Source organism: Rhea americana, unplaced genomic scaffold (assembly GCF_003343005.1).
Source record: "Rhea americana isolate MKP2758 unplaced genomic scaffold, rheAme1 scaffold_291, whole genome shotgun sequence".
Taxonomy (NCBI): domain Eukaryota; kingdom Metazoa; phylum Chordata; class Aves; order Rheiformes; family Rheidae; genus Rhea; species Rhea americana.
This window is the reverse complement of record NW_028186414.1, coordinates 875,979-889,666: the sequence shown is the minus strand read 5'-3', so window position 1 is coordinate 889,666 and position 13,688 is coordinate 875,979.

Sequence of the window (13,688 nt, the reverse complement as noted above, 5' to 3'; positions counted from 1 at the left end):
TGATTCTTGGAATTTTGTTTTTTCTTTTTGAAGTTGTCTTTTATTCTTGCATTTTCCTAGCAATTCTGAAGCCTTTGGTACAAACAGGAGAGGGAAAGGTGAACCTTTCTTTTGTACATCTGATTTCATTTACTTACTTGTTTGTGGTGATAAAAATGAAGTGTGACTGGAGATCTCCATTGCTTTAGGAATATGAGCCTTCATATAAGGAGGAGCCTTTGGGAAATCTGAAMTTAGAGCATACTGATATGTTCATAGTCCACTCAAGGCTGCTACTTACAGCATGTTTGCTGGAGTATCTGTTCCTTGTGCTACTGTTTTCTCTTTGGAGAAGGTTTTTTGCTGCAAAGGAATGGTACTGGGGAGGTTTAGGCTTTGCAGGATGRATTGGTCCTCCTTCTTTGTTTTCTTCTAGATATTTCACTGCATGTGATCTCTCTTACCCTAGAAGTGTTGGGTCAAGACCTAGAAGAATCTGTTGGCCCTTACTTTTCCCAACACAAGCTGAAGACAAATGTTAATTTGTGTGAGTTCTTCTCTTGCTTGGACCCAGTCTAAAAAGACCTTGAATGGGTTTTATCAGATGTTGTGCTGCTGAGAAACATAGAGGGTGGTATGAGTTTAGATGCACATATARGACCTCAACTTAGGTAAACTTCGCTTCCACCCAGATCTGGGGCAAACTTCCTGATCGACTTCATACCAGGTAGAGGAGAGAAATAACATCCTTCAGGTGGATCAGAGGGGAGAATGAGGAAAGCATTGTATAAATTCAAGCACAAGAGTCCTAAAGAAGGTATCTTCCTGACGTTGTGTTTGCAGTATTTGATAAGTGCCTTGATCTAACAGGAGGTGTAGATTGGTTTAGATGGTGAAGGATGGTAAAGACAGGAAAAGAGACTCTGACTTAAACACTGGAGTAGGAAGTTGCAATGGACCATGTTCTGAGAGAAAATTCAGTATGAACGAGAATGAGGATATGCAGTGTGAGAGCTGGAAATGTTTTATTCTCTGAAATCTTGTCAGACTGCAGCAAAAGTGGTCAGGGTCAGGAGTCTCTGGAGAGAAGGCACTGACTGCCACAGGAGATTTCAGAGGGGGCCTGGAGACAGAGGATAGAAGTAGAAATGTCTCTCTTACCAGACACTGATGCTTCCTCTTGTCAAGGAAGACAAGTCTCGGAGCAGAACAAAGATTTTAAGCTCTTTTATTAAGCTCGCTGACCTAGCTGGATGTTTGCGTCCTGGCTGTGCATAACCATTGCTTTTTATTTACAGGCTGCAGAGCTGTACTTCAGCTGTGTATTACACATTGTCGAAAGAAACAGCTTTCGCTTCCAAGTAATAAGAGCCAAATGCTGCCTGGTCAGTGGYGATGACATGCATTGATCTTAGCAGGAACTTGTCTGCGTCGAAATCAGAAAGGAGCAAAAACAAAGCTGTCCTCCTGAGGACAGCTTGAGCAGGAGGGAAAGATTAGGCTTGACTCCCCCACCGAGGTGAGTGCCCCAGATTGCACACCTAGAGTCCAGGGAAGGCAGTGAGTTTCACTAGACAAACGCCTTGGGCCAGTCCTCATTACACTAATGCAYCTTGACTCTGCTCCAGCAGCGTAATGCTCCTGAGCATGAAACACTCGCAGCTGGCTCTCGTTAGATCCCTTGGGCACGTAGGCTCCTTCCTGCCCCATGACTCCTCCTGGCAGATGCTGCTCTCTCAGGTGGCAGGCTGATGCTGTAGCCCCATTGCGGGGCTAAGGCTCACCATCTTGAAGGGCTCCACCTTCAGAGGAGCCCTGCTAGCACCTCATCTCCTCACATGGCCCAGCTCTCGTTGTAGACCTTTTCCACATGGGCAGGCATGCTTAATCTGTTACCCCTCATATGTCCCACCCTGCTAGAAGAAAGAAGAAGCTAGAGAGATGTGTTGGCGTGATAGCCCATGCAGCTATTTTAAAAGCACTCCCACAGCAATGCGAGGGCCATAGTGCAAACAAGAATCCTGCCTTCAGGTTCTAGAGCTGTCAAACAAAATTTCTTCACCATTATGAAATTCAAAAATACGTTCAATGATGAATAAGTAGCCTGTTRCTTCCTATTCATTTAAAAAAATGAGAATGAAAATGACAAATTGATTTGTTCATGCTGTTGTGTATTCTAGAAAAGCTTTTAAGGTTTCACATTCAAGGAGGAAAAAAGATTGGTATTGCAGTTTTTTGTATAATTTCAAAACATTAAGTGGGTAATTGCTTATAAAAGTCATAAAAGGGAGAGAGAAGGAAAAAAATAGTAAGTTTAATTTTAGCAGCTGTTTTTGAAGTGATTTTTCTTTTGAAAGTGAATACTTGTTCACTAGAAAACTTAAGAAAAACATGTATCTTGGTAAGTCAACTACTTGCCCTGCTTGTAAGGACAAGAAGAGTGGTGGTGCTAAGTAGTCCTGCACAGAAGCAAGATAMGTGTCATAGAAAGGCCGTCTCATGGCTTTGATGACTGTCTCTTAGACGCAGCTCCTTTTTTAGCTTGGTGAACTCTTTTACTAAGYGTTAGGACTTGCAGGAAAATAGCTTTCTCTTACAAAGAGGCAGATAAGAGATGACTCGGTCTTTAGGGTTGCAATATGACCATGTCATGTTGCATGGCCACTATTTTTGCCAAATCCTCTCATGATGTCTTTGTGCCTTATCCAGGATTGCATTTTGCTTGCCCAGGGCATATGCTGCCAACATTTCTCCCATGTCAGTAGTCCCAGGCAGTTCAGGCATGTCACGTGTGTACTGATATGTGAAGGCCTCTGGAAATCTGGTGGGATCTGCTAGCTGAAGCAAAACTGTCCTAACCATGCTCTGCAGCATGCTGCAGCATGTGCAGAGGCTCAAGGGAGCCCTGCACACCTTCAGCTGCCCTGGAGCCACCTCAGCAGCCCTTGCAAGAGGGAGGCATCAAAAGGAAGAGAAACAAAAATCCCCTTTGAGCACGTGGTGATGGAGAGAGAGGGACACACACACACACAATGCGTCAAATGCCAGTCTGCTTCTTAGTTGCTTGTCATTCCCTTGGGCAGCAATGGTCAGAGATGGCTCTGATGCCGACAGCTCTGAGGTGCTGAGCACTGTTAATGCTCAGCAATAATCAGCGGTGGAGGATGTCTGGAGGAGGAGGACATGCTTGTACTACCACATCCCTGCMTTTCTCCCTCTCTTTTGTTATTGCTGCTTACTGACAAGTAAATGCCAGTAGCTTGACTGTCGGGGGAGAGCTGTTTGCCTAAGGAATGTAATAAGCTGAATGTGAGATTTTCACCCTGTCCAGTTTCACTCTTGAAACAAAAGAGGATGTAGCCCTTACTGTCCTCAAGATATCTTTGCTGTCAGAAACAAACTTGGAATACTAAGTACCTGACGTAAGAGCTCTTCCTCTTTGAATACCATCAAGGAACTGGAAGTGAAGAGAAATGGATTTCCCTTCAGATGCAGTCCCACAACCTCTACATGATCCTGAGGGTAAAATTCCTGTGAACTCTGGAAGACATTCATATGACAGAGGATTTGTCATTTGTGCTTGCTCACTCAATGCTCCTTCACTAGATGATAATTATATTTAAATATGCATGTGGCTTGTTCCTTGATTAGCAACACACTTGTGCCTATCCCCAAGCAGCAAAGGTGATTTGATTTCAGTCTGATAAGCAGGCACCTAACTTCAAGTGCGTGCTTGTGGACGTGGCTATGTCATGGCCCACATAAGCAGAAAGGCTGGTTTACCAGGTACCGGGTTTTTGATACCTGTTTGCAGGCTATGCATGTAGTAAATTTCCTGTACGATATATGACACCGGGTGCCCCTMGTTACTGTAAGAGGTTAAATAAGATACCACTTGATTATTCAGTATCACTCCAGCTGCTTTATTCACCTTTGGAACTCATATAGAGGCAAAAAGATTAAAGCACCCACCACTTTGTGTGCAACACCAGGTTGAAACTTGACARGGGAATAGTGATAGTAGTGTCAAGAGCACAACTTCATTAGGGCATAACCATGTATGAATGGCTGTTGGCAGAGCCCTGAATTTTTAAAGTGAGGTGACTTCAATGTGCTGATACRGGCGATGCAGTCCCACTGCAGCCTCAGGACGGCAAGATTAAAAGAACTGGGGACAATTTCAAACTCATTTAATAGCATATATTTACATTATATTTTCACTTCTAGCTGGAAAGCCTTAAAGATCTCTCACTGAAGAGTAGAGCTGGTCCAGTGCTGCTTTGTTTTCAGAGACACAACTAGGGCAAGGGAAGTATTTCATTAGCCATTCTTCTCTAAGTAGATAGATTGCTAWTAGAAATAGGAGAGTTTCTAACTTGATGTATTTTTTTTGACTAGAAGATTTCTCAACTTTACAGTTGAGAGCCCCTGCGGACATCAGTAGCTTTTGTATTTTCGTACTATCTTGGAAGAGCCAAACAAGTCTCCTCATGAGAGTCTCACCAAAACTGTGATTAATCCCATTTGCTTCCTGGCTATAGACTGCTTCCTCAGAGACATGAGCTATGGCAGCATTCACCATGCTGGGGGCCCTATGCTGCCCTCCTGGGCAGGTTGCTGGCCTTGAGTTTCAGCCTGGCAGTGTGATGGGGGGATGCTGACCAGGTGGTGGTGCACATTGCAGGTGGGAGGGAAAAGGGACGTGTAGTACAGCTTCACTGAGTGATTCATCCAAGGGCAGACTTTCTTTCCTATGACACATAAGGATGTGTCTTGAGTGACTTTATWTCAATTGCCATTAGAGGGTTTTTGAGCATTGAGCATTGCAGTTAAGCTCTCTCTTGATGAAACCTTGTGAGTCTAATTTTAATCTTGTTGGCAACATGGTGGTCAGCCTAGACTGATAATGTTTTGGGTCCTTTGGGTTGTTATAAGGGGAGGGAGGCTGATTGTCTCCTGTTTAGTAAGAGGCAGCAGGTTTTCCAAGGGATGGCTGCATCCTCTCAATCTCTCTTGAAATGTCTCAGATTTTATATCTCCTTCCCACTCATCCTCCTGAGAGGTGAAGGCACATTGGAAATGTCTGCTGTCCCATCAGCAGGTCACATGCAGGCTGGAGGGCAAGRCTATGGGACTTGGACACGTGCCTTGAGGAGGACAAGCCGGAAGGGAAAACTCCTCWGCAAGGCTAGCCATCATGCAGAGGATATGCAGCCATGGCCCGGCACCTGGGAAACCATGASCAGGAGCTGCCATGAGATCTTCCTTGTGGGGTAAGTTCCCAGGGATCAGCCTGTGCTCTAATTCTCTGCGAATTAGCAGAGAGTTTGTTATGTTGGAGTAACTATGGGAGAAGTCAGGAGCAGTAATGCAGGAATCTTTTSGGATTCAAAAAATAGAAGTTTTTTGTAAGTGCTTAACTGTGGGCACTGAGGACCCAGGTGCTGGTGGTTGTGGAGGAGAAGGGTGGTGGTGCAGAGCTGCTGGCTGCTTGTGTGTTTCCTGGAAGAAAATGACTCACCTGTAGGGTTTTCCCAGGGCATAGCTCCTTCACTGAGCTCCCCTCTCACCCCTGAAGCAGCAGAAGCCTGGTGCATTTGGAAAGCTTTGAGCTGTGAGCAGGGAAATATGTGAAAGGTTTCTCTGCCAGGAGTATGACATTTAAGCACTGCCAGTAGGATTATTTCTGCTGTTTTTTCACTTGCTCTGGTCCCTCTGTGCATATTGTTTGACTCATGATACTCTCAGTCTCTAACCTTTCTCAAAGCCCTGGGTTTTCCCTCCATCTGTCCCAGGGTCTCCAACCCAGGGTTGCTGCACTGATACATTTCCTTCATTTTCCCACCATTTCAGCTATCAGAAAAAGTCTTACAAGGGCAACCCGGCAGACAGGTTTCTTGTGAACATGCATCTCACGCATTTGATTCTTTGGTTTCTAATACAATTCAAGCTCCACTTAAAACAGGTCGAGGCATTAAGGTGGGCTGGTTGGTGTGCAGCTTCTCCAGTGTCCGATAAGGTGATAAGGTTATGTTTCCAGCTGAAGCCTTTGCTTCAGTGAGGACCCCTACAGAGTCCTCCACCCCCATTTTCATAAGACTTGTAAGAACGTAATATTTCTGAGCCTCCTATTGTCAAATCTGACAGCTCACAGGTGGATGCACACACTCCTGCGTACAGGGTGCAAGTGCSTGAGCTTCGTTTCCCTAGAAAACACGGCTAAAACCGGCACGTTCGCAGGCTGACAGTGTCAAATGCTCCAGCGGACAGCATCAAGACGAGAGGGGATGGAGAAAACTGGAGCTGGAAGTGCTCTGACGGAGGCCAGCAGGTTAGCAGGGCTGTGTGGGCAGGGACGCGCCTGCTTGGCGCAGCCATGAGCAGCCACGTGAGGAAGGGCACCGCTGTCAGCCAGCCTCACCCGCGGAAATATCTCTACCTGCAGTCACGCTCGCAGTCCCACAGATGAAGTGAAGGTGACTTCCACAGCAGGGCACTGCACCAAATTGCTGAGGAGCACGGCAGGGAGGAACGAGAGAAAAAGAACTGCACAGGCAAAGCAGCCTTTCTAACTCAGACCTTGGCCGTGTTTCAGATTTTTTTGTTTTCTTTTGACCGCTGCTGTTGTGCCTTGTGAAAGTGCCCATTACTACAGGTGTGCTGCACAACTGTTTTAGTTACCTAAAATACATAACACAGCGCAAGAAGCGTTGTGTCTGGGGACAGGGCGCCTGGGTTAAGGGTGAGGAGAGGGGAGCCATGGTGTGATACAGAGCTGGTCAGGAAAATATGAGCAGAACAATTTTCCCCTGGAAAATGCCACTAACAGAAAAATCAAAATATGCAAAAAAGCTGAATTGTTGCTTTGGGAGAAGAATCAAGAATATAAGGCTGCTAAAACTTGCTGCTCAGACTGGTTTGGGACTGTCATCGATCACAGTTCTCCTTTTGAATGAATTTTTGTTTCAAGGATTTTTTTTTTTTAGTACCAAGATATAAATTGTTTTTAAAAGTTAGAACTGAAATAAAATTTAATTTTTCGAGGTTTTTGCTTTCTTTTTTTGGAAAAAGTCTTGCATACCCCTCACCCTTGACCAGAAGTTCTGGCATTTGCACAGTTCCAGAGCCTAGAGTACCAAACCTTTATGCACTGAGAAAAAACATCCTCCTAGTCCATATACGTGACTTGAAATAAAAAGGTATCTGTTACAAGTCCATCAACAGGAACTCCTACAGAATGAATTGTACACCATTATTGTCACCCCAACATATACTTCCTGGCAAATGGGTTTGATGAAAAATGTAATCGAAGCACTGAAGTTTTGCAACATACAAGAGAATGGCCACAGCTATGAATCAAAACTGCACTCATAAATATACAAATATACAAATATGTGTGTGTATATATATATGTTTATATAAATCAAGCAGTAACTGTCTTCATTGGTTTGGTTTGGTACCATTCAGTACAGCTAGAGCACAGTCTGAGTCCCAGTCTTGGGGGATGAGAGCCTGGACCTGAGCACTAACTCATGCTCAATTGCCCAGCAAGGTGTCCCATCTGCTCCAGGATGGGTGTCAAATGTCTGCYGTGCCAAGCAAGCCCATACCACCAGGGAATTGTCACTTGTGTTGTATTTTTGTAGTTCTTGGCAGAGTTTAGTTTCTCTGAGGCTTGTACAACAAAGAGCAATTTTGTCAAGTGGGTAAGAAGTGGGGTGAGGGGGATTGCTTGCTTCTCCYATTTTGCTGTGGCTTGATAAACCCTCGATGCTGATTTTTGCAGGGAAGAAGGTGCTGGTGCTGAGCTTGGTGCCTTTTAAAACTGATTGCCTGTAAACGAAGGTGCTGACAGATGATTTAGCACAGTGTCTTGCTGGAGCAGTGCACCAGGTTTGACAGACTTGTGCCATCAGCCTGGAGCACCAGTTCCTCACAAGCACCAGAAAAGGCAGCTTTGCCTTTCAGGAGCCTTCTACACATGCCTGTTGGCTGCACCCTGGCGCTTGTCACTGTGTGGGGCTGCTTTCAAGGAAGGTCTTCTTGGAGGGACCAAGCAGCTCCAGCTTTTGTCAGCATGCCCATGGCACATGTGGCCCCATGCCAGGGATGCCCGCAGCTCCCCACTCAATGCCCTGGGTCCGTAAGTGTGAAGATGGCTCCGTCACTGGCATTGCTGAATGGGGGCTAATGCTGCACTTCCTGCACTGGGAAGCCACTTCCATAGGTGATTGGTTGGACAAAGTCCTGATGGAAATTAGTAATTTAATGCTGCCGAGACTGTCTTGTCATATTAAGGCCAAATTAGAGCACAGAAGATGCCATGGGACCACAATTCTATACCACATATTGGAAAAGAAAAAGTTACAGTATAGTAAGACAAGAATCTGTAGGCACTCCCCACTTGTTAATGAACTAGTAATTCTCTAGCATATTCAAAAGATGTTTTCCAGCCTCTTGACTATATCAGCAAAGATCTATTTCCATCTTTACAATTTCACAGCTTCTGAAGCCCACTAATGGGCTTCCTTTGGGCAAAGATCCCTGTCTTTCAGCCAGTTTTGTAATGAATCACAGCTTCTTCCAYACCACAAATGATAAACGCAGAAGTAACTCCACCCAGTTTTCACTTGAACTAAGCCATAGCCCTAAGCCAAAATTGTCTAATGAGTCAGAGGTGCAGCACTGCAGTATCATTTGGTATAGGATTTATTTAGGCACCCATACCCCAGGTGAAGATGTCAAATTTCCCTTTGCTCACTGATCTGGTGAAGACTCRAGCCTGGCTGTATTTTTACTCCTGAAATGCTCTAGAATGGGAAAGAGTAGTTAATGTTTTCAGGTGATATGCATAATTGTCTTAAAGAAAGGAATTATATTAGTAAAATAACAAGATTTCATTCTGCTTTGGCAATGAAGATAATAAATATTAATTGCTAGAAGACGGAGCTAGATGTGGAGTGATAGAATACGTGTGCAAGACCAGAATGACAACTGCTGAATAACTTGTGGGGAAGATCCTGGGATTTTGCGATTGCATCAGGAAATTTAATCTTGCATGAGCCATACCCTGCACATAGAGGGAATAAGGTCAGCTCTGTCCCTATGATTCCATGTATTACATGCATGAAGAATAGCTCTGAACAGTCTGTCGCACTTGGGACAAATGCAGGATTAATAGCATTTTATGTTGGCTGTACCCTACCCAACTCATTGTTTGTGGTCTATACCTCCAGGGGATGGGAAGGTCTTATTAATTAATTCTCTTAATTCAAGCACCTGTAACTGATTTATATACTGCTCAGGGTCTGATCCTGCAGGATGCAGAGTGCTGAGCTTTACAAATCCCCAGCTGAGAGGAGTTACCGGATCTTATGCTGCAACAGCCAGTTGAAAGTGCTAGTTATTGGCAAACCTGTGCTGCCCTTTCCCCAAGCCAGCTAATATACAGTGTTTGTTGCCCAAAAGTAAGCGGGGACTCTTCCAGTTGCTCTGGAAGAAGATGAGGGTGAATGATGCCTGGAGGAGCGGGARTTTTTGCTGCTGGTAAAGCAGAGGATTGTCTTTTCTTTCAGGGGATGCAGGGGCAGAGATGTGGCTTTTTAGCAAGACCTTCACCTGGTCCTCAGCAACTACTCTTGTGACTCAGAGTGCCTTGTTGCCAGACCCTGTTGCTGCAACCAGCCATGGGGGGGGGGGGCAGAGGGGAGGGGAGCTGGTTTTAGCGTGTGTGTGAGCCCATCTGCTACGTGGATAGTTACTGACACTTGCTCCCATTCCTCTCTTTCAGGCAATACCACTGCATTGGGTCATGCCTGGAAAGTCATTGCTGGAGCTAAGAGGATGGAGACCCCGTTGTGAAACACAGGTTGTGCCTGCAGCTGCGGTTGGGTTCTCCACGCCCTCTCAGGACSGCAGGACATGTAGGTGTGATGAATAGGCTATTCAGTGGGTAACAGCACCATTCCTACCTACAGCTGAATCGCCTCAGGAAAAAGGGTAGCCAAACAATCAGGCAATATTTTAAAATGAGAGGTCACAGTAAGCTCTTGTCCTGCCCAGGTTGCTGGAGGAACAGGGGGTTTTGCACTCTGTGCTGTGAGGAGCAAGGTGGGTTTTGCTCTGTACATATATTATCTATATGGTGTGTGATATACAGGTACAAACAGCCATAAACCTAATGCCATCAACAGCAATAAAAATACTGTTTACTAATTAGCACCAAAATTAACTTCCAAACTTGAGCAAGACATATTGTGCCAAGCCCCTCGAAATGAAAGCTTCCTCCTACACTTGCACAATAAGGCATTTCAAAATTAATCATCCTTTTGAATAAAATTGAAAGTTTCCTTCCCTTTGTATTGCAGAGATGCCATAACAATATGAAATCTTTGAATTAACTATTGCAGATAGATAAACTATCAGAGACCTTTTTCTTTCTCTAGTCAAGGAGGGGAAAAGTCTACTTCTATATTTTTTCCTTCCTTGTAAATGTGACAAAAGAAATGTCTATCTAGATATGAGTCTTTTTGCCTAAGATATATCCAGTGTGTATGCGCGCATACATATGTGTGTGTAGAGCTCTTGCCTTCTTTCAGCAAAAGCAGACAGTAATTCTGCCTGTCTCACTGCCCTTTTCTAAAAACGCCAGAGTCATATTCATGTTATGGCATGTCCCAAGTGCCCTAAATATAAGTGAGCAGCTTTAAAAAACAATTAAAGACTTAGCTACCCATATTCAGGGAAAATTAACCATTAGATCAAAGATAGGTGGCTCTTTGGTAATTTTTTTTTTTTTTTTTTTTTTTGAGGGTTTTTTTTTTTTTTTTTTTTTTTTTTTTTTTTTTTTTTTTTTTTTTTTTTTTTTTTTTTTGAGAGTTATTATCTTTCTCAGAAATGCCTTAGTGCCTTAGGAGAGAGCTGCAATGTGAAAGATGCCTTAGTGCCTTAGGAGAGAGCTACAATGTGAAAGGAGGCTCTGAAGATGGATGCCCCCATGGACAGCCTGTGCGGAGGGGTGGTTGGTGCTACAACAAGAAGCTGAAGACACATTGGTTGTGCACTGCAGGCCAGATGTGATGACCTGGAGGACCACACTAAGCTAGTGAGAGCGAAGTCCAAAACAAAGGTGAGAACGGAAAGAATCTGTAGCATATTCACTTGATAAGCAGTGGCAATTAGCATGGCAAATTCTAGGTCTTGGGTCAGGAGACCACAGCAAAACCTGCCAGACTTTCGGGGTGGATACTGCTGGAAATATCACTTTATTTTCTTTCTATTGGAAATCCAGAACAGCACTTCAGGCAATCTGTATTCAGAGGGTCTTCACCTTTATCTTACAGAGAAGAAGATAATGTTTTATTTTTACATGAGTACAGTAATCTCCCATCATTGGGCAAACTTTTCCAGGGCATCACAGAGCATCCCTGTGGCCTGCTTGCTCATCAGTTGCATTGGGGAGAGCAAAAATCATCTTGTGGAGCAGCTGTTCAGCCTCTCCAAATGACAGTATTTAGGAGACACACCAAACAGACTGCACCTCTGAGACACAGTAATATGCCTCAGACTTTGTCTCCCGAGGCCCACCTGAAAGCTGCAGCTAAACATGGATGAACTGCTGTGGTCCAGGGCATCCAAAGCCATCTCTGGCAGTGTGCACAGGGGAAAGGAGGTGCTTGGAAGTACTTTGAGTATCTGTTATATTTGATAGGAGCAAAGCTCTGAAAACACAAGCAGTTGCTCAATAAATACCTCTACAGAGTTTTGGATAAAAGTCACAAATTCCCATCCTCTGTGGTGACTGTAGTTATTTTTGCTGGTCATCAAAAGAACCTGCTGAATCCCAGATTAAAGCAAAGAAATGGCATAGATGCATACATTATGCATTTCTCATCATTGTAATGTCTGAAATTATTGCCTAAAATAGCACAATGCACCAAATAAATCTAAAGCAGGTGCTCTGTAGTTTTGAAGGGCTGGAAATGACACCAACTTCAGGAAAAGGAAATAGTTTCTTTGTGTATCCTAAACAAAAGGGCACTTTCCTTTACCTGTTTGGCATCCAATAGTGCCCAACCACTGTGTGTAATTTTTGCCAGTGATGCTTTTGGGCTTTGACTGCTCATCTTCAAACACTTCACCTAGATTTAATATTCAAGAAGGCCAGTGCTAAGAATTTGCCAAGAACCAACTGTCTGGAGGAACCACTGAGATGCTTGTGAACGTGACCGTCTGAATCTTTTCTACTTCTGCTTGCTTCCTTGTCACTAAGTGCCTAGGAACTTACAAAATGGGCTAGTAAAATTTCTTAACCCACTTTCATTTTGCTTTCCACACGAGACCTTTGGGGCAGGAGACCTGCTTTCCAGAGGGCTCTGAAAGCAGGAATTTGGCTTTGCCTTCCCCTCCTCAGCCTGCTGGCAGTGGGACTAAAGCAAACCACACTGCTGACAGCAACAAAAGCCCCGGCTCTTGGCCCAGGCAGCTGCGCTGTGGCCATCYGCGCTGGTGCCTCTGAGGGCAGCAGCTCCCTTGGGACACTCGCTCCTGCAGGCTAGTAGGAGGCAATGAAGTGACTTTCACCCCTCTGCACTACAGAGGCCAAACGGGGAAAGCCTTGGGTAAAAAGACAGGTAAGAAGACCCAGATACCCAGATCACTGGATGTCTGCATAAATAACATTTTTTACTGTGGCTGAGGCACCTACATCTTCCCAACTAGGTGCTCATTTCACATGTGCTAATGGGATACCTGGCTATGTGCTGCGCTCTACTTCTGCTCCAAGAAGAAACTTGGAAATTTTGGTCTACTGCCTGAGCAAAGCAAAATTCTCTAGTTTGTACTTTATCTTTTATCTAGACTTAGACAAACTCCACTGTTGCTGTATCGTGCAGAAGCAAGCAAATTCAGTTTCCCTGCTGGCAATTCACAGCATCATTGCTGCACAAAAAGTGCACTCATATACTGCAGTAAAAGATGTTTCAGATATACGTGGAATTGATTTGGGCATACTCAGCTGTATAATTACTATGATTTCTGCTTCCAGGAAAATGCTGCCTTACATTTCTTGGGGTCTGATCATTGCTAGAGGCAGCTGCTATTCTGTGTTCAGTTCAGGGACCAGAGATTTCCAGACCATAGCTGATTTCTTCCTTGGCTTTATGTGATGGGAATTCAGTGAAGAGTGGCAGGCTTACAGCTGGGGTCTGCCTGCTGCCTTTTCTTCAGACTGAGAGCGCCACTTAGCTCGGTTCCCAAAAGGCATCTGCATTTAATTCTGCTTCCAGAAGCAAGAGGGATGYGCTTTTATTCTTCATGCAGTGAAGTTTTTCAGGTGGAAGTCACTCAGTTGCCACTTGGTTGACCTTCTGGRTGTAGTATTAGACCTAAATGTTCATTCAGGTATCTTCATTGTGAGAAATGACACTCCTGAGGGGAAGGAGTTTTATTGGAGRTTATTTAACACCTGAAAGGCTTGTTGTTAATTTGTCTGTTGCTTTAAATACAAATAAATACTAAGTCTACGTGATGAATGGTGGTAAATAAATAATCTGGAGACAAAAAACTTTAGATAAGCGTTCGCTTATTTTCTAAGGCAGGAAGAAAGGGGAGCTACTACAGCTCTGTCATGCTTCAGAAAAATCCTGGATAACATTCCTGATTCCTCCTCTGCCTATTTATCAGCTAGTTATATGTCATTAAGCCTACCT